The 19,876-nt window shown below is 43.3% G+C and overlaps 1 protein-coding gene across 3 annotated transcripts in view; it reads left to right on the forward strand.

Annotated features, from left to right (window-relative positions):
- Positions 1-19,876, forward strand: part of SGSM3 (small G protein signaling modulator 3) — a 34,103-nt gene continuing 14,227 nt past the window's right edge. For all 3 annotated transcript variants that reach the window (XM_070790461.1, XM_070790459.1, XM_070790460.1), the window contains exon 1: positions 1-126. The gene's annotated coding sequence lies outside the window, so the exon portion shown is untranslated. The remainder of the gene's footprint in view (positions 127-19,876) is intronic.

Genomic DNA, 19,876 nt, shown 5'->3' on the forward strand with positions numbered 1-19,876 from the left:
CGCGCGCGTGCGTGGTGGCGCAGCCAAGCGCTGACAGGGGTCGAGCCGCGCTAGCCAGTGCAGGGTTGGCACCGTGGAGGCGACTGCGCGCGGCGGTGAGGCAGCTGGACAACCCCCGCCGGGCAGGTGAGTGCCGAGCGAGAGGCTGGTGGCGACCCTCTGGGTCTGCGAGGCCCGGAGCCCACACATGCACCCCCGGTGGAGACGCGGGGAATATGGAGAGACCGACTGACGCACGGACTGGCAGACTGACGGGCAGAGAAGCCGGGAGGCGCTGCCGCGGGCCGGCCGGGCCCTCGCTCGTCAGGCGCACGGGGTGGGGGTCTAGGCCGGCGGTCTCCAGTCGCGGGCTTGGTGAGGTCGGGTGCGGGGCCTGCGAGGCGAGGGCGGTGCTCGGGGCGGGGGTGGCCTCCCAGGGTCGGGAACCCCCGACCTCAGCCGGCTCAGCGAGAGGTGGGGGTCCCCGGCGTCCGAGCTGAAGCGCCCTGGGGGCTCGAGGCCGAATACATCCCCTCCCGCCGCTGGGAGCAGTTTACAGAAACCGCACCTCACGCCGGGGCCCTTTTCTTTGAAGGAACGGCAGCCTCGGATACATTTACCGCAGCAAAGTCTTCCTCAGGTGTGACTTGGAACTTGACGATTCAGGTCTGGGGTCAGAACACAGGCTTAGATTCTGGTCAGACTCAGAACTCACTGTATTTATTATGTGTTGGGAGTTGGTGATGGACAGGGAGGCCTGGCGTGCTGCGATTCATGGGGTCGCAAAGAGTCGGACACGACTGAGCAACTGATCTGATCTGATCTGAACTCTGGAGAAACTGAGGCGCGTATTATCCAGGATCAGCCTGTGTGGTTAGGATTGGAGTTCTGAAAATTATTCTCATGGAATAATGATTCAAGATGCTTTTTATATGGGGGGAAGGATGATTTGAAGTTTCTTTTCCGTGACGAATGACTGTTACCTTGTTTTCCAGTCTTGTGCTGCCTATGTGATTTGTGGTGGGTTTCTGGCCTTTTTTTTTTTTTTTTTTTTTTGCTTTCTGGTGAGATGTTTAGAGCTGTCTGGAATATTCTTTACCCTTCTTTCTTATTCATCCGTGGTAAATTCAAGTTCCTAATCAGACCCTGTTTCACAAAAACTGAATTTTCAGCCTCCGCTTGGTTACTTGAAGCTTTTGTGAGTGTTTGTGATTAAGTTTGTAGATAACACATGTATTTCCTGCTGTTTTTCCTCCTCATCTCTTTTCCATCTTTCAGTTGTCTTGGAACTCTAAATGATAGTTGTATTTTCTTGTTTTACATGTTTATTTCTGTAGTCCTTGATTAGCTGGTAATTGATTGTAATAAAAGACATCTTTCCTGTATTTTGATAATCCCGGGTGCCTGTAGCCTTTTCCTCATTACTTATTACATTAACCTGGGCTTTGGCCCACTTCCATATACCTTGTTAAGCAGGGGGATGTGGGATCTGGGAGAGAGGGCTGAGGTAGGGTGCTGCTCTTGGCCAGATATAGGTAACAGGTGAACACAATCCATGAGCATTAACTTTAAATGGCTGTAGGGACTTCTCTGGCCATCCAGTGGTTAGGACTCCACTCTCTCGTTGCTGAGGGCTGGAGTTCAGTCCCTGGTGAAGGAACTAAAATCCCCCAAACTGCGTGGCATGACAAAATAAATAAATGACTGTGAACAAAAATTGTTTAAATACTAATCTTGTGATTTGGGGAACTTATAATGAATCTGACATCAGAGTAAAATGCTGAGAAAGGACCTCAGGGATGATGTTTTATCATACTGCCTTCTCTCTGTGCCCAGAGTGGATGCTGGGGACACCTTGATGGCTTTGAAACTTAAACAATGTTCTGTGTGCTTGTGTTTTTGGTTTCTCTTTTCCCAGTTCTCAATGAATGTTTTGGCAGGAGCTCAAAATCTGGTACATTTGATAATTTAAAGCCAGTGTCATCTGCTTATTCTGCAATTTGTCTCTCTTCCTTAGCTGGTGACATCACTAATTTCCCCCAGCAGCCATTCAGGAGCTCATGCAGTCTGTCACGAGGAAGTGGAATAGCATGGAGGGTGGCTCACAGGAGAAATAAGGACCCTGTTTCTTTGCCTTCGCATATTACACGTAGAGTGAGACAGGAAATCTGGGCGAAAGCACAGACTACGTGGGAGGTTTAGAACACCAGAGTCCAGGCTTCCACATAGGGTCATAGTGATTAGCACCACTTATTGAATGTCTCCTGTTTGCTTAGTGCTGTGACCGTCACAGTGAGGTGCGGGTGTTACCACTGTCATTTTGTATGTGTGTAAATACAGAGCTTAAGTAGTCTACAGATGTAGTGACAGGGCCAGATGCAAATTCAGGTCTCTAATGCTGACACCTTGCTCTTTGTACTGCGTTGTACTACCCTACCAACACATTCATTCAAATCTTTCTCATTCTTAAAAAACAAAAAAAGCCACCTTAACTGGGCCACGTTACTTCTTCACAGTGCTGTCTTTCTCCATCTGTTTCCTTTCTACATTTGTTCTTAAAAACAAACAAACAAACAAACTCTATGTCCTTCTCTTCCCTTTAGTCCTTAGTTCCTTGCAGGCTGGCCTCCACTGTTGACTCTATTGAAATTGTTCTCATGAACTCCACTCTGCCCTTGATTGAATGCCTATTGTATGGACCATCTTCTAGACTTAAAAAGAGGCTGAGATATAGTTCTTGTCCTGAGAGAGTTTAGGAGTTAATGAGGGAGAAAAAGAATTTCATACATGTCAATATATGTTAACCCTTGACCAAGCAGTCTTTGCTTTTGGGAGTGGGGGAGGAACAGCTCACTGAGAAGGTGACACCGGACTGCCAACAGAGAGGAAGCCTAAGCTGCAGACAGTGGTGTCAGGACTGCATGGTCAGGTGTGGATTTTTAGGAGAAGGTGCATCTCGCCAGTGTGAGATGATACAGTTGAAACATGCGGTGTAGGCTTTAGAGTCTGACAGGTCTGGCAACTGAGCCTTAATTTCTTCCTTATACCTGCGTACAGTGTCAGCGCTGTGAAAGCAGGGCTTTGTGTTTTTCACCACCTCCTCTCTTCTGGAACAGTGGTCATTAAATGTTTGTGGTGTGACTACCTCATAGGATGTTGTTCAGCACGTGGGAGTTGTTCATACTCCCAGCAGCACAGTGAGACTGAAGTAGTGAGTGGCCATCAGTGTGGTTTAAGAACTGATTTTTGAAGACACCATTGTTTGAAATAGTACACGCATAATCACCTCCCCTTTTTGAACATTTAGGCTTGTAATTTATGCTCACAGTTTAGAAGAGAGACATTCACCTCTTTTCCGTAGGTACAGTTAGGTGATAACTGTGTTTTCACTTCTAATATTATGCTTCTTTTCCAGTTATAAACACATCTCTGCTTTTTCTAATTGTAATGTGTTTTTTTTTTATGCTAATGTTGTAAATTGGTTTTGGAAGTTAATGTCTTTGGAATCATTACGTACATTTACCAGTAAGAGTAACATGAAAAATGAGATTGAAAGCACCAACCCAGTTATCAGCAGGCTTATTCTTAATAGATTTTTTTTTTCCTTAACAAAATCATACAACTCTTCTGGCCTTCTCGATATCTAGTTAGCCTCCCAGCTAATATTCTAAAGACATGCAGCAACAGATGATTTCCCTCTTCTTGTGTTTGAGTTTCATTTGTAAATATCCTTAATTTGTGTGACTTGAGGTTATAGGGTTAAAGTCCAAATACCACCTTTTGTTCCACTTTTGAAGTTAGTAGGATGTAGTAATTAATTAGCACCTACAATAAAGTTCAAATTCTGGCTCTACCACTTTAAACTTTGAAAACTTAACACAAGTAATATAACTTCCCAATGCCTCATTTTGCTCATCTCTAAAATTAGGGTGGTTACTCCTACTGTCACCACTCAATAATAGCTAGTGTTTATTGGCTGTTTACCATAGACTTGGCATAGTTCTAAGAATTTTATATATATTAACTCAGTCTTCACAACCATCCTGTATATTAGTATTATGCCCACTTAAGGTGAGGAAGCTGTGACAAGATGGATACCTGAGAGATGTAATAAAGGTGTTTAATAATCTAATGGGTAGTTGTACTAAATGATCTGTAAAGTTCTCCTCAACTCTGAGATAATGATTCTGTGATTGAAATCTAAGTCTCCAGACTCTGGGCCCTAGAGATTGCTCTAGAACAGACTCGTCTTGCCTTTCCCCACAGTGCCAGCCTGGTTTCCTATTGTCTCCGCCCCACACCCCTGCTTCACCCAGCGCCTTCCGTTCTTCACGTCACCTTCTCATTGAGCCTTCCCTGAACACCTGCTTCAAAGTAGCAACTTCTTGAAATTGCCTGGTCCCTTTCCTGATTCATTTTCCTCTGTAGTGATGCTCATCACCTGGCATTCAGTGTGGTTTCTTTTTTTTTTTAATTATTTATTTTTGGTTTCACTGGCTCTTGTTTGCTGTGCAGGCTTTCTCTAGTTAAAGCGAGTGGGAGCTGTCTTCGTAGTGGTATGCAGGCTTCTCATGGCTGTGGCTTCTCTTTTGGGGAACACAGGCTCTAAGGTGCGGGGGCTTCAATAGATGTGCCGCATGGGCTTAGTTGCTCTGAGGCTTGTAGAATCTTCTCGGGCCAGGGATTGAACCCATGTGCCTTGCATTGGCAGGCGAATTCTCAACCACTGTACCACCAGGGAAGTCCAGTGGTTTCTTATTTTTTTAATCACCTGTTTCCCCTCTAGAATGCCAGACCCTGAAAAAAAGAGACTTTCATTGGTTTTGATCATTGCTCATCACTTAGAACACTGCCTGGCACATAGTCGGCACTCAGTAAATGTATGTTGAATGAATGAATAGTTCCTCAACACAAAACATAAATGTTGAGAGAAAGGACTAGGGAAAGTTTCACAGGAGTGTCATTTAAGCTGAGCACTGTAAGACTGGTAGACTGTGGACATTTGGAAATGGGAGGTGGCTTTCTAAGCAGAGGAAGCACTATGGATACCAGCAGGGAGGGTATGTGAAGGGAAAACAAGAGCCGAGCCAACAGGTGGATTGGGGAGCACTGAAGAATATGAGGAGAGAACCAGATAATTGGGGCTGTGCTTCAGGAAATATTAGTCTAGTGTTTGTTTAACATGAATGGATGGAGAGAGAGTCTGGAGGCGCAGAAACCTGTTAGGAGACTTTTACAGTGGCTCTGAAAAGTGGCCAGGTCTTGGTCATGGCAGTGGAAAGAGATGCCTAGAAATATTTTAAAGATAAAATCAATAGACTTTGCAACTCAGTCAGTGTTGGGAACAAAAGAAACATAGGAGCCAGAAATTACCCTAAAGTTAGAATATGAGTGTCCTGAAGAAGAAATAGAGAAAATCGAAAGAATCATCTGGGATGGAATAAAAATAGATTTGTGTGAGAAGTACAGATTTGATGTGTTATGGGATAAGTCAACTGAAGTCATCCAACAGCAGAAAGTTGGAGATAGCAGGACTCGTCATGACTACAGATAGAGATTTATAGCTTATCTATATGGCAGTGAGAGCTGAATCCCCAAAAGGGACAGAAATGGATTCCCCAGTAGTAATCCATTAGGAGTGGATTAAAAAAGAGAAGACCAATTTGGGGAATGTTTTGGGGGAGTCTGGAGGAAGAAGAGGAGCCTGCCTAGGAGCAAGTAGAGAAGAAGAACCCGTGTAGTCAGTGTCCTAGGAGAGCAGCTTCAAGGAACCCATGTAAGTCAGCAGATTCAAATCCTGCAGGGAGTTTAAGGAAATGAGGCCAAAGGAAGAGGATTCCATATGGTGACAAGGAAACCACTGGAAACCTTAGAAAGTCTAGGCGGTATGAGGAGAAGCTTCAAGTATGGGCTGACTGGTGAGGGAGCAGAATTCTAGTCTGCCTTTGAAACTATGGCAGTGAGGCAGGGAAAAAGAGAGAAGTAGGAGACTTGAGTGGGTCCAGGGAGAGCGGCTTTGTTGTGGTTTGTTCTACTTAAGGATACAGGAGATCTGAGTACTGTGTGCACCAGACGTGAAGCCAGTGGAGAGGAGGAAGAGATTGAAGATGCTGTCAAGGAGGTGGACTGAAAGGTCTTGTGGGTGGAGGAGTTAACCCGGGAAGAGAGGGAAGCTACTTCTTCCCCCAAGAGGAGAGGACGAGTGAAAGAGGAAAAGGTGAAAAGACGGAGCAGTGTTGACTGCGTGAAGGAGGACGCTGAGGAGCTAAGCCTAGTGACCACAGCTCTGTGAAGCTGGCAGCCAGGCCATGAGCTGGGAACGCTGGCAGCAGGGAGAGTTGGTGGGCCTGGAGAAACATGGGAAAGGCTTGAAAGCTCTGAGGAAGCATCCGCCAGGTCAGCTGGAGAGGAATGAAGCTGCTGAGCAACAGGGAAGATAAGTAACTCGAGTAGCTCGTTTCCTGGTCATGACAAGAGGAGCGTGGGCAGAGCCTGAGGAGGACTTGCCTAGAGCTGGACAAGGCCAGTGTCATGTCAGTTTCAGTTTCAGTGTCGGCTCAACATGGTCGTGTCACTTCCTATGATGTAGGAGTTAGTATGTGGACCTGGTGGATGAAATCGGCACTGTTAAGTATGCGATATAAAGAGCTGCCCAAAACATTGCAAATTATTTAATGGAAGGCAGGCCATTAAAGGCAGGACAGGTATGGTCTGCCTAACTCTGATGTTTTACAACAGCAGGATGACAGCTTCCTCTGACATCTTTCCCAGAATTTCCGATGATGCTGCTGCTGATCTGAGTGTAATCCATTTTGCCTGTTCCTAAGTTGTTCCCAAGTTTTTTATTCAGTTTGAGGTGGGGTAGCAGAAATAGAAGATTTAGCTTCTGGTCCAGCTGTGTCTCTACTGTATAGCTTTAAATTAGTCTTTTGGCCTCTTTGGCCGCAGTTTCTTTCTTTTGAAAAAAGAGGGAGATGAACGCAAAGGATTCTTCTAACTGCATCTTCTGTGACCCTGTTTTAAGAGTGTTTGTCCCACACCCGGTACTAAAGAAGCTAATGATCTCTAAATGTAGGTGCAGATTGTAGTATGGGGATTCTCTCCTAATTTGTATTGAATTTGGAATTGTCACAAAAATTTCTCTTTCTCAGGGCTCCCCTGTGGTTCACTGATTAAGACTCCATGCTTCCCCTGTAGGGGTTATGGATTCGATTCCTGGTCGGGGAACTAGATCCCACAGGCTGCATGGTGCAACCAAAACAAAAAAAGCTTTGAAAAAAGAACTTTATGTTTCTTAGTACAGTTCAGCAAATGTCGTGTTTTGACCCTGCCTGGGCTTCCCCTGGGCTCCATGCCCAAGTCAAGGTGCACGTTCTTACACGCACACAAGTGGCTTCAAGGTCTTCCCAGAACAAGAACTGACGACTCGGCTGTGCTAGTCGGTGTGGTAGAGAGGGACCACTTAGGAGTCACTTCTGACTCACTGGTGATTGATGCAAGATGCTTAACCTCTCAGAGCCCCGCTTTCCTCAAGTTTAAAATGAAGAGTGCTTAGCTAGTTTGGGTAAATGCTAACAAATGTTATTTTTCTTTCTTTCATTCTCTCTCCCCTCTAATGACCTCCATCTGCTGACTGCCACAAAGTACCTAGGACTGGATTACCATACTTTAAAGTTAGTAGGGAGGTATTTTCATCTCTGCAAATGAAAAATTCCCAGTAATGATATAGGTGGTATGGCTAAATAAGTGACTTAGTTATTTGAATTCTGTGGTTTGATTATATGAGGAATAGAGATTTCGTTAACTATATTTATGATTTGTTCCTTTTAAGTGCCCTAAGCTTCTATGTTAATATAAAGCTTAAAATTTTTTTGTGTCCCCCTCTTTTTTTTTTGCCAGTCAGCCCTCAAGGAGCTTTATTTTTCTCAAAAACTCTTGTCTACATATTTCTAGAGCTACCTGAATGTTGAGTTAAGGTTAGCTACCCGTTAATTTACTTCATTTTACTTCTAAGGCAGGTGTTGCTCCCCAGCCCTGGTGGTGGGACTGACAAGATCCATGCACTACCTTGCTTCTCTTTTCCTTGCCACAGTCCAGGTGCTTCCAGGCCGTAAGTCTTAGGGGAATGATCCTGGGAGGTACCCAGGGAAGTGCCCAGATAACCTGGGTGGTTAGTTTACAGGAGGACCTGGAGAGAGTGGGCCTGCTGTGGCGTCAGCACAGGAGAGCCTCAGGTACCTGGTGCTGCTGTGCAGGAAAGGGACGGTGTGCCTAGGCTTGCGGAGTTCTGGAGGGAGGATCCTGCTTCCCTCTTCTGTGTCAGTCTGATCTCTACCTTGCGCAGTCAGGCCTGAATCTTGCCTAAAGGAACACTAACTGTGGTCACAAAGAAAATATTGACTCAGGGATGAGGAAGCAGCCCAGCTGTAAGCCTGTGGGAGTGGAGCGCAGAATGGGGTTGGTTCCTACGTCGTTTTGCTCTTTTGCTAATGCCAGTTTGGGAGGAGGCAGCTGAGAAGTTTGGATGTCTTTATTCACTAGGCAGATGAAGAATAGTGTGAATAGTAAATGTGTTTTCAACAAGCATGATTGGGGTGACTTAGAAGGGGGGAGCCAGTTCTAGATTAGTGCCACAAGCCACTTTACTATGATGTTCGATGGGGCTCAAGTCTTGTGGCTTTCTTTCCGTATTTTGGTACTTGCTTCATTTAGCAGCCTGCCCTAGGAGAAAGTGGTGGGTTCTGAGGTCTGAAAGAAGGGTGCTGTGGCCAGAGCATCACACGAGTGTCAAGGGCTGAGAGCTGAGGCTGGAATGGTCAGCGGGGACCACTAGGTCATGCAGTCTCATAAGCCAGTTAACAAATGTGGGGTTTTCCCCAAAAATTCGAGGGAAGAAAGAGTTTTAAAGGAGAGAAGGAAATTGTTGCATTTAAAAGGATTTCTGTGCAAGGTAGAGAGTAGATGGGGTGTGGAGGGCAGGGGGCAAGACTAGAGAGAGAGATCCTGTGGGAGTCTTACAGTAACTGTGACAGGGAGAAATGACCACAGCCCCAAGTGAAAAGCAGCAGCAGGTTGAAGAGAAAAAGGAAGCTTCAGAAAACATCAGGAAAGGCCTCAGAGGTGGAGGTGGGGAGACCGGGACTCCATGGACCTCGATGCCCAGGTCCAGCTGGAGAAAGGAGTGGTGGCTATGCAGTGATGCCAGCTTCCTGAGGCAGGGTTTCCAAGGGAGCTGACAACTTAGTTCTGGAGTGTAGTAAATTTGAAGGATGTGGAGGACTGACCCAGTGGGCAGCTGGACATGCCAGCCTGAAGTTCAGAGAGAAGGTGTCCTGGGGATATAAATTGGCATCATCTGTCTGTAGATGTTAAATGAAGCCAAGAGTAAACCAGGGTGCAGGGAACCAGGGAGGGTTTAGGACCAACCATTAAGGCACCTTAAGAAGTAGCAGAGGAGGTGAAACTGGGGAAGGAGACTTAAGAAGGAGAGCTGGAAGGACCAGAGGAAGCCCTGAGGTTATGACACTGACCCTGGAAAGTGAGTGCTTCAGGAAGAAGGAAGAGGTTACTGCAAGGCATGCTACTGCTACTAAGAGATCACATGTGGTAAGAACTGAAATGTCTTTGTGGATCTAATGCCCAGCAGCAGTGTTGGGGTGACCCTTTAGTACACCAGGCCTAAGCTGAGCACTAATAAAGCAGAGACAAAACAGAGAAAATGGAAAGAACTTGACCCTGGGCATTTCATTTACTATAGCAAAAGTCATCTTGGAAAAGATTGTGAGTATTATTGAACTTCCTCATACTCATTTTTTGTGTTGAATTAAATAGGGAGCACCCCAGTCTTTTTTATTCTATGGCTATCTGAAGGTCTTTTTTTTTTTTTTTTATGTTTAGCCCTATTTGTTTAAATAGGTAACACATTAAAATGGTTCAGAATTCAAAAGTACAAAAGATTACTAAGTAAAAAAAATCTGCTACTTAGTTCCTCTCACTTACAGCCTTGTATTTATGTGAAAATTTCCTCCCTTTTTCTGCACAACTATTTACCATTCCTCTCACTGTTTTCTGCTTGATTTATTCATTTTGCAATGTATCTCAGAGATCATTCCCTATCATTGCACAGATAGCTAACCCATCCTTTTTCATAGCTGCACACTATTTCATTATATAGATGTATTAGTTTATTTAACTATTTAATTGATCCCCTGCTGATGGAAATTTAGGTTTTCTAATATTTTACCACCTAAAGTTTTGTTGCCACAAACCGTGCTATAGGGAGTTACCTTGTATAAGTCACGTTTCTTAAGTATAGGATAAATTCCCAGAAGTGGGAATTGCTGGACCTAAGAGCCTCTAAAGGTTTTAATCCAACCTTGATTATTGGATTAGAAAGCTTGCAGTGAATGGTGGCTATTATTAAGATAAATATGATATAGATAGGTTACATTAGAGAAAAATAGGGGCATCTGACACAGACCAGAAGCAAGGTGGGTGGTGGAAGCTTCCTGGAGGAGGAAATGCCTGAGCAGAGCCTGAGTAATGAAAAGTCAGATGAAGTGGAGGCGTTACAAGCAGCAGGAGCAGAAAGGGCCAAGCCCAAGAACTTAAAAAGGAACTTGTTTGTGGGGAATCTTCCTGGAGTTTAGTGTCGCCTCCATTCATCGAACAGTCCACTCCCTGCCACAGGTCAGGCGCTGGGCTCTGTCCTACATCAGATGGGCAGTACATCCAGAAGTCACAACGCACCTGCAGTATGAAATAAGAGGCAGTAGGCTGGGGGCCTCCCAGGTGGCTCAGTGGTGAAGGGTCCGCCTGCCACTGTAGGGGACTCGGGTTCCATCCCTGTGTGGGGAAGACCCCCTGGAGAAGGAAATGGGAACCCACTCCAGTATTCTTGCCTGGGAAATCCCGTGGACAGAGGAGCCTGCTGGGTTACACAGTCCATGGGATCCCGAAAAGAGTCCAATTTGACTTAGTGACTGAAACAACAACAACAGTAGTATATACAGTGATTAATTCTGTCGGAGAAAGAAGGAAGGGGGCATGGAAGGTGGAAGGGAACACATTAGAGGAGGCACATCTGAACTAAAATTCAAAAAAACTGTAACAGGTGGACTTCAGCGATTCTCACAGTGTATTTCCTGGACCAGCAGCATCAGTATCACCCAGCAGCTTCTCAAGCCCTACCCAGATCTGCAGAATCAAAGTTCTGGGAGTTGGCCTCAGCGACCTGGGTCGTAAGAAGCCTTCTGAAGTGATAGTCAGTCGTGTCCAACTCTCTGTGACCCCATGGACTGTAGCCCACCAGGCTCCTCTTTCCATGGAATTCTCCAGGCAAGAACACTGGAATGGGTTGCCATGCCCTCCTCCAGGGGATCTTCCTGACCCTTGGGATTGAACCTGGGTCTCCCACACTGCAGGAAGCCCTCCAGGTGACCCCAGTATGCTCTGCAGTTCGAGAACCACTGATGGCGCTCATTTACGGTGAGGTCACAATACTGTAGAGTCAGGGAACTAAACTCTGTAGTATTGCTGAAGTGTCGCTTGTGTTTTTACAGAAATAAAAGTTATATAAAAGTAGTTACTTTATATGCCAAAGAAATAAGCCAATAAAACTTGCATTACGTACATTATCAGTCTAAATCACTTATCTTGAAGTGTCAATAAAATGGACGTAAGTCCTGTATCCCTTGTTATGTGAGAAGGCCAGCACCCTTCACCAGGTTTTCATTATTGTCCCTACTTCCAGACCTTTCTTTGATTTCCCGCACAGTTAAGGATCTTATGAGTAGAGCAGGCTTTACTGAAGGTATGGAACACAAAGGGACAATACCTTGCAATTAAGACCTAACTGAAATTGGATTTTGGATTGCCCTTTCCTTAAGAGGCGTTTGGTCCACCCCAGGGCTGCGCTGCTTCCAGACGTGCCGCGTGCTGCCGCCCTGTGGGCCGCTCTGTCCTGAAGGAGGCAGCTCCTACCCATTCCTGGACTCTGTCCCTTCCCCTCTGTAACCCCTGTTTTCTCTTCTCCCCTACCTCCAAATTTCCATTAATTTTCTTTGCTAGGCAGTTGATAGATCTCTCCTTTTCTAATCTGCATCTTCAGGGTTTACCTTCCACCTTTAAGGAGCTTATCAGAATATTTTCCCAAACAGAGGTAAACCTTGTCTCTGGGAAGCATTCTGGAGCCAACTATTAAAATAGTAATTTTCCACTGTGCTGTTATTATAATGTTATACAATTTTAGGTTCACTTTAGGGGTCATTAGGTTAATTACCTTGCTTCAAGTGGCATCATGTTAAACTCTAGCCAATAATTCTTAATCTAGTCCTTATTTTTGTTTTACAAAACTGACACTATAAAGTAGAAAAGACACATTTTTTTAGGGCATGGCAACCCACTCCAGTTTTCTTGCCTTGAGAATCCCCATGGACAGAGAAGCTTGGGGGGCTACAGTCCATGGGATCACAGAGAGTCAGACAGGACTGAGCGACTAAGCACAACACATACATTTTATTATTTTATTTTTATTTTTAATTGGAGAATAACAGATGCATTAACTTCATTTAAAAAAATCTTTGAAGGTCAAGTTTCTCACAACACTGTTATTAGTACAAAAATTGCTGTTGGGTGCCTAAATATTGTATCAAAAGATGACTACATTAGTAAATTACAGAACAAAGACTGCATAATTACTGGGGAAATGATAATTTAATGTTCAGTAGAGAAAAATATTTCAAAATCTAAAATATAAGAGGACTGTGTATGTGTAGAAAAAAAACAGAAGTGAGGAGAGGAAGGAAGAAAATGTGACTTATTGAATTGGCAAACTTGTGGCAGAATTTTTTAAATTTTGATTTCCGTTAATGTCATTGTGTTGGTATAATTACAAAGCTCAGAGGAGAGCTAACCCTAACCCTAACCCAAACTTCCCTTCCCAGAATATAAACCAGTGACTGTGTTTATGCTCCGAGATTGTCTTCTGACCTGTGGCTTACATTTGTCCCGCTACCACTTAAGTCTGTCCTTCATGTTCTCAGTGGAAAAGAGCGAAGTGCCCAGAGTGTTGGGAAGAAGCGCACCTGAGCTGCTGGCCCTGACAGCCCCTGTCCTCCCTGACCTTAGCTCAAGTGTCGCAGGAGACCAAGTAAACGTCCAGGCTGTGGAGAAAACAGGGGACAGGGGGCATTTCTGTACAACTAGATTCAGAAATAGCGTTCTTCCCCCTTAGAGCCTGTCTTGCAAATTGATGTACTTTTCTGGTCTCCTGGTTTATAAGCTTCTCTTTTCCTTTAAACTGCTTTTAGTAGCTTTTGCTTTAGGGAAAGTGTTTCACATCACTGTAGTGGATGTGAAGGCAGATACCTGGGGATTCTGTTTAGCCTTAAAAAACAAAAATAAAATAACCTTGAAAATCTGGTTTCTAAGTGTTGTCAGTTCTTTTTCCAGTGATTACTTAGACCTTTGAGGGAAGTCTTGTTACAGTAACTTGAAAAATGACGGACTTTACCTTTTAGCAGCTCAGGGAGTTCCTGACTTCACACCTGCTGCTAAGAAGTGAGATTCATGCTGAGCAGTTTTAGTGAAGTGTTAGTTATAATTGGGATTCCCTGGTGGCTCAGACAGTAAATCTTCTGCCCACAATGCAGGAGACCCGGGTTCGATCCCTGGGTTGGGAAGATCCCCTGGAGAAGGAAATGGCAACCCACTCCAGTATTCTTGCCTAGAAAATTCCATGGATGGAGGAGCCCAGTGGGCCACAGTCCATGGGGTCACAAAGAGTCGGACACGACTGAGTGACTTCACTTTCACTTTAGTTATAAATGAGAAAGAAAAGGATTCTTTTCATGGTTACAGATAAACTATGTCTAATAGTTTGCACCTTTTTTTCACATTTGCTTTCTTTGGTTTTGTATTAGCATTGGAGATGGATACTTGAGGTGATAAGTAATATCGAGAGGGAAGGCGGAGGAGGAAGGCAAGATAAGAAACTGCATAGCTGGTGTAAGTTCAGGCTTCATTTGCGGACCTCAGGAAACACAAGGAGAACACATTCTTATTCCTCAGTGTTCTGTACTTAAACTGTAGTCTTTTCAAATTGAGATATAATTCATGTACCATGGAAGTTACCCTTTTAAAGTATACAATTTAGAGGTTTTCAGTGTATTCACTGTTGTGTGACCATTACTAATTCCAGAATACTTTATCACCCCAAAAGAAACTGCATATCCGCTAGCAGTAATTTCCTGTTTCCCCCTCCCTCCAGCCCCTGCAGCCACTAATCTACCTTCTGTCTCTGGGTTTGCCTCTTCTGAGCAGTTTATATAAATAGAATTACATGCTGTGTGGTCCTTTGTGACCGACTGCTCTCACTGAGCATGTTTTCAAGGCTCAGCCATGTTGGCACATGTGTCAATACGTGATTCGTTTTTAGGAAGAGTAATGTATTCCAATGCATAGATATATCAGGGCTTCCCAGGTGGCTCACAGGAGACCCAGATTCAATCCCTGAATCAGAAGGAGCGCCTGGAGGAGGACATGGCCGCCCACTCTAGTGTTCTTCTCTGGGAAATCCCAGGGACAGAGGAGCCTGGCGAGCTCCTCCACGTCAGCACATGTCAGTGCTTGATTCCAGTGTACTGGTATACCACATTTTGTTCATCCATTCATCACTTGATGGGCGTTTGAATTGTTTCCACTTCTGGACTATTATAAATAATGCTGTTGTAAACATTTGTGTACAAATGTTCAAATGTACAAATGTTTGTGTACAAACATTGTGTACAGATGTTTTGATGTGGTGTAATTATTTTTAAACACAATACCTCTGTACTTTTTCCAAAAAGAGAACATTTAAAATCAAAATGAGTAAGTCCCATACTCCTACCACTTAACCCAGGCATATTCTTTTTATGTTACCTTCGATGTGTATGTGTTAAATACATTTTAAATGGCTGAAATCACATCTTCGTGATCTACTCCATTTTTCTTCTGTTCCCAGTTAGACTTCCACCCTCACCATTAAAAATTAAAGCTCTCTAATAAATTGTACCAATGTTTTATTAGCTCCCGAGGCAAAAGAAATAAAAGTAAAAATGAACAAATGGGACCTCATGAAACTTACAAGCTTTTGCGCAGTAAAGGACATCCTAAATAAAATGAAAAGACAACCTACGGAATGGGAGAAAATATTTGCAAATGGTGTGACTGAAAAGAGCTTAATTTTTTCCAAAATATGCAAACAGCTCATACAACTCCATAACAACAACAACAACAAAAACCCAGTCAAAAATGTGCAAAATACCTAAATAGATATTTCTCCAAAGAAGACAGACAGATGATCAGTAGGCACCTGAAAAGATGCTCAACATCACTAATTATTAGAGAAATGCAAATCAAAACTACAATGAGGTATCACTTCACACCAGTCAGAATTGTTCAGTCGCTAAGTTGTGTCTCTCTGCACCCCCATGAACTGCAGCACACCAGGCTTGCCTGTCCTTCACTCTCTCCTGGAGTTTGCTCAAGTTCACGTCCATTGAGTCAGTGATGCCACTGAACTGGAGCTGGTCCTTTCCCAGCACCTGCCCCAGGCTTCTGCTTCCAGTGAACCTGTTCAGTTCAGTCGCTCAGTCATGTCCGATTCTTTGTGACTCCATGAACCACAGCACGCCAGGCTTCCCTGTCCTTCACCAACTCCCAGAGTTTGCTCAAACTCCTGTCCATCGACTCAGTGGTGCCATCCAACCATCTCATCCTCTGTCATTCCCTTCTCCTCCTGCCGTCAATCTTCCCAGCATCAGGGTCTTTTCCAAAGAGTCAGCTCTTAGCATCTGGTGGCCAAAGTATTGAAGCTTCAGTTTCAGCATCAGTCCTTCCAATGAATATTTAGGACTGATCTCCTTTAGGATGGACTGGTTGGATCTCCTTGCAGTCTAAGGGACTCTCAAGAGTTCAAAAGCATCGATTCTTCAGTGCTCAGCCTTCTTTATAGTCCAACTCTCACCTCTGTGCATGACCACTGGATACCCGGGCGGCATGTTGGCCAACACCTGGTGAAGGTTGCATCCTCAACGAGAACCAGCAGTGGGGCAACCAGGGCACCGGCATGTCGTCTGGCTGCCTGGAGTGGCTGAAGGATATGTCCCTTCTAGTCAGAGCCTGACAAAACATGGTCCACTGGAGAAAGGAATGGCACACCACTTCAGTATTCTTGCCTTTAGAATCCCATGAATACAATGAGAAGGAAAAAAGATATGACCAGTCATAATGGCCATCATTAAAAAGGCTGCGAGTGATAAATGCTGGAGAGGGTGTGGTGAAAAGGGAAACCTCCTGCGCTGTTGGTGGGAATGTAAATTGATGCAGCCTCTATGGAAAAACAGTATTGAGGTTCCTTAAAAAACTCAATATAGTTACTTCATGATCTAGCAATCCCACTCCTGAAGCATATACCTGAGGAAAACCTTAATTTGAAAAGATACGAGCACCCCAGTGTTCATAGCAGCACTATTTACAGTAGCCAAGACATAGAAGCAACCTAAATGTCCATTGAAAGACGAATGGATAGAGCCATGGTTTATATACACAATGGAATACTCCTCAGCCGTAAAAAGAATGAAATAATGCCATTTGCAGCAACCCGGGTGGACCTGGAGATAATACTACTAAGTAAAGTAGGTCAGATGGGGAAAGACAAATACATGATATTGCTTATGTGCAGAATCTTAAAAAAAAATGATAAAATGAACTTATTTACAAAACATACAGACTTGTAGATTTAGAGAATGAGGGAGACTGGAGGATAGGGATAGATTGGGAGTTTCAGGTTAATGGGTACACACTGCTATATTTAAACTAGGTAATCAACAAGGGCCTACTGTAAAAATTAAAAAATTCATCTGTGTTGAGTGTTCATTAGTTTTTTATTTACATAGATGTACCACAATTCTTTATCCATCCATTCATCAGTTAAAGGATATTTGCGTTTTCAGATTCTGGCAGTTGCAGCTGCCACAAACCTTTTCACACAGGTTTTTTTGTAAACAAAAGTTTCATTTCCCTTAGATAAACATACCTAGGAATGGGTTTGTTGGGTTATATGGTTAAGTATATGTCTAACTTTATAAGAATCTGCCAAACACTCTTCCAAAATTTTGCATTCCCACCAGCAATGAGTGAGAACACTGGTTGTTCTGAATCCTCATCAGCACTTGATGTTGTCAGGTGGTGGTGGCGGTTTGCTTTTTAATTTAGCTATGTAATGTGTGTGTGGTATAATCTCATTGTGGTTTTAATTTGCCTTCCTTAATGACTCGTGGGTGTTGTGTATCTTTCTGGATGTTTGTCATCTTTGTATCTTTGGTAATGCTCCTGTTCAAATCTTTTGCCCATTTTCTTTTTTAAATTGGATTGTTTGTTTCTAGCTTACTGAGTTTTGAGAATTCCTTATACTCTGGTTACATGTTCTTTATCAAATGTGTGATATGGACATAGTTTCTACCATGTGTGGCTTCTGATAATCTAATTTAATCAAATGTTTTCTTTTATATATCATGCTTTTAGTGTAATAGCTAAGAAATCTTTGCATAACCAAGATCACAAACATTTTCTCCTGTTCTAGAAATTTTTTGGCTGCACTGAGTCTTCGTAGCTGTGTGTGGACTTTCTGTAGTTGCGGCACACAGGCGTCTCTTGTTGCGGACCGTGGGCTCTGGGTGCACAGGCTTCAACAGCTGTGGCGCACAAGATTAATTGCTCCATGACATGTGGGATCATCTCCGACCAGGGGTTGATGTGTCTCTTGCATTGGCAGGCGGATTCTCAACTGCCGGACTGCTTAGGGAAGTCCATTCTTTTAGAAGTTTTGTAGTGATTTTTCTAGGCCCATTTGTTGACAAGACTGTCCTTTCCCCATTGAATTGCATTTGTATTTTTGTTGAAAAGTAATTACTTTCCTAGGGCTGCCATAATAAAGTATCACAACCTGAGTGACTTAGAACAACTGTAATATTGTCTCAGTTTTGGAGGCCAGGAATCTGAAATCAAGGTGTCAGCAAGGCCATGCTCACTCTGAAACCTGTAGGGCAGGATCCTTCCTTGTTTCTTCCAGCTTCTAGTAACCCCAGGTGTCCTTTGGCTTATTGCACCATAATTCCAGTCTGTGCTCCACATGGTGTTCTTCCATCTCTTCATATCATCTCTCTCATATCTGTGCCCAAATTCCCCCTTTTTAAAAGACATCAGATATAATGGATTAGGACTCACCTTAATGAGGTCATCTTAAGTTGGTTAAATCAGCAAAGACCCATTCTCCAAATAAGGTCATATTCTGAGGTACCGAGGAATGGAACTTCAACATACCTTTTTATGGGGGACACAAATCAATTCAAAGCTTTAATTGACCACGTGTATGGGTCTGCTGCTGGATCACCTCTTCTGTTCCATTGATCTGTGTGTCTTTCCTTTTGCCAGTGTCACCCAGTACTGCATGTGTTGGGTTGGCCAGAAAGTTCATTCAGGTTTTTCCATGATGTAGTATGGACAAATTTGAATGAACTTTCTGATCAACCCAATAGTTTTATGGTAAGTATTGAAATCAGGCAGTGTGAATTCTCCAACTTTCTGCTTTTCCAAATTATTGATATTTTGAGTATTTTTATTCTTTTACCTATCCATTTAGCTTTTAAAATCAGTTTGTCGGTTTTAGCAAAATATCCTACTGGGACTTTGATTGGCATTACGTTGAATCTTTTCGTTGTTCACAATCGTAGGGGGACAGCATTCAGGCATTTATCTTTAAGTATGATATTAACTGTAGGATTTTTGTAGATGCCTTTTATTAGGATAAGAAAGTTTCCTCTATTTCTAGATCGCTGAGAGTTTTTATCATGAATGGATGTTGACTTCTGTGAAATGTTTCTTCTGCATCTATTGAGATAATCATATAGTTTTTCTTCTTCAGTCTGTTGATATACTGAATTACATTGATTTTTAAATATTAAACAACTTATCTTGCATTCCCAAGATAAAGTCTACTTGGTCATGATAGTATTAATTTTATGCATTGTAGAACTTACTGGCAGAAGTTGTTCAGGATATTCTCTTATTACCCTGTTAATGCCTACAGGGCCTATAGTAGTGTATCTTCTTCCATTCCTGATAATACTGGTAATCTGTGTCTTGTTTTCCTGTTCAGTCTGATCAGTTTGATTTTATTGATGTCAGAGGAACAGATTTTGGTTTCATTGATTTTTCTCTCTCTTTTTGGTTTTCTATTGTACTGATTTTTGTGGTTATCTTTATTGTTTGTCTTTTTCTTCTGCATACTTTGGACTCAAGTTACCAATAAATTCAACAACTTGGATAATAGTCAAATTCCTTGAAAGTACACAAACCATCAAAGCTCACTCAAGAGAAATAGATAATCGGAATAGCCTTATCCCTATTAAAAAATTGTAATTGAAAATTTTTCCATGAAGGAAACTCCAGGCACCAGAGACTTGATTGGTGATTTTATTTCAACATTTGAGGAAGAAATAATGCCAGTTTCTACACAATCTTTTCCTTAAAATGGAGGAGGAGAGACTAATTCCGAATCATTCTGTAAAGCAGATACCATCCTGATAGCAAACCCAAGAAAGGTGTTACTAGGAAAGAAAACTACAATCAAGCCTTCTTTATGAACATAGATGAAAAGTTCTTAAAATTTAAGTGAATTTCTGAAAAGGAAAATATAATCACAATGACTCAGTAGGGTGAGCTTCAGGTATTATTCCTCACATTCCTTGCAGGTGGCTCTCTTTCCAACCTTGGGTAGCTCACGCGCACACGCACGCACACACACACCCACACACCCACACCCACACACACACCCACACCCACCCACCCACCC

This window comes from Bos indicus, chromosome 5 (genome assembly GCF_029378745.1).
Source record: "Bos indicus isolate NIAB-ARS_2022 breed Sahiwal x Tharparkar chromosome 5, NIAB-ARS_B.indTharparkar_mat_pri_1.0, whole genome shotgun sequence".
In the NCBI taxonomy this organism is placed as follows: domain Eukaryota; kingdom Metazoa; phylum Chordata; class Mammalia; order Artiodactyla; family Bovidae; genus Bos; species Bos indicus.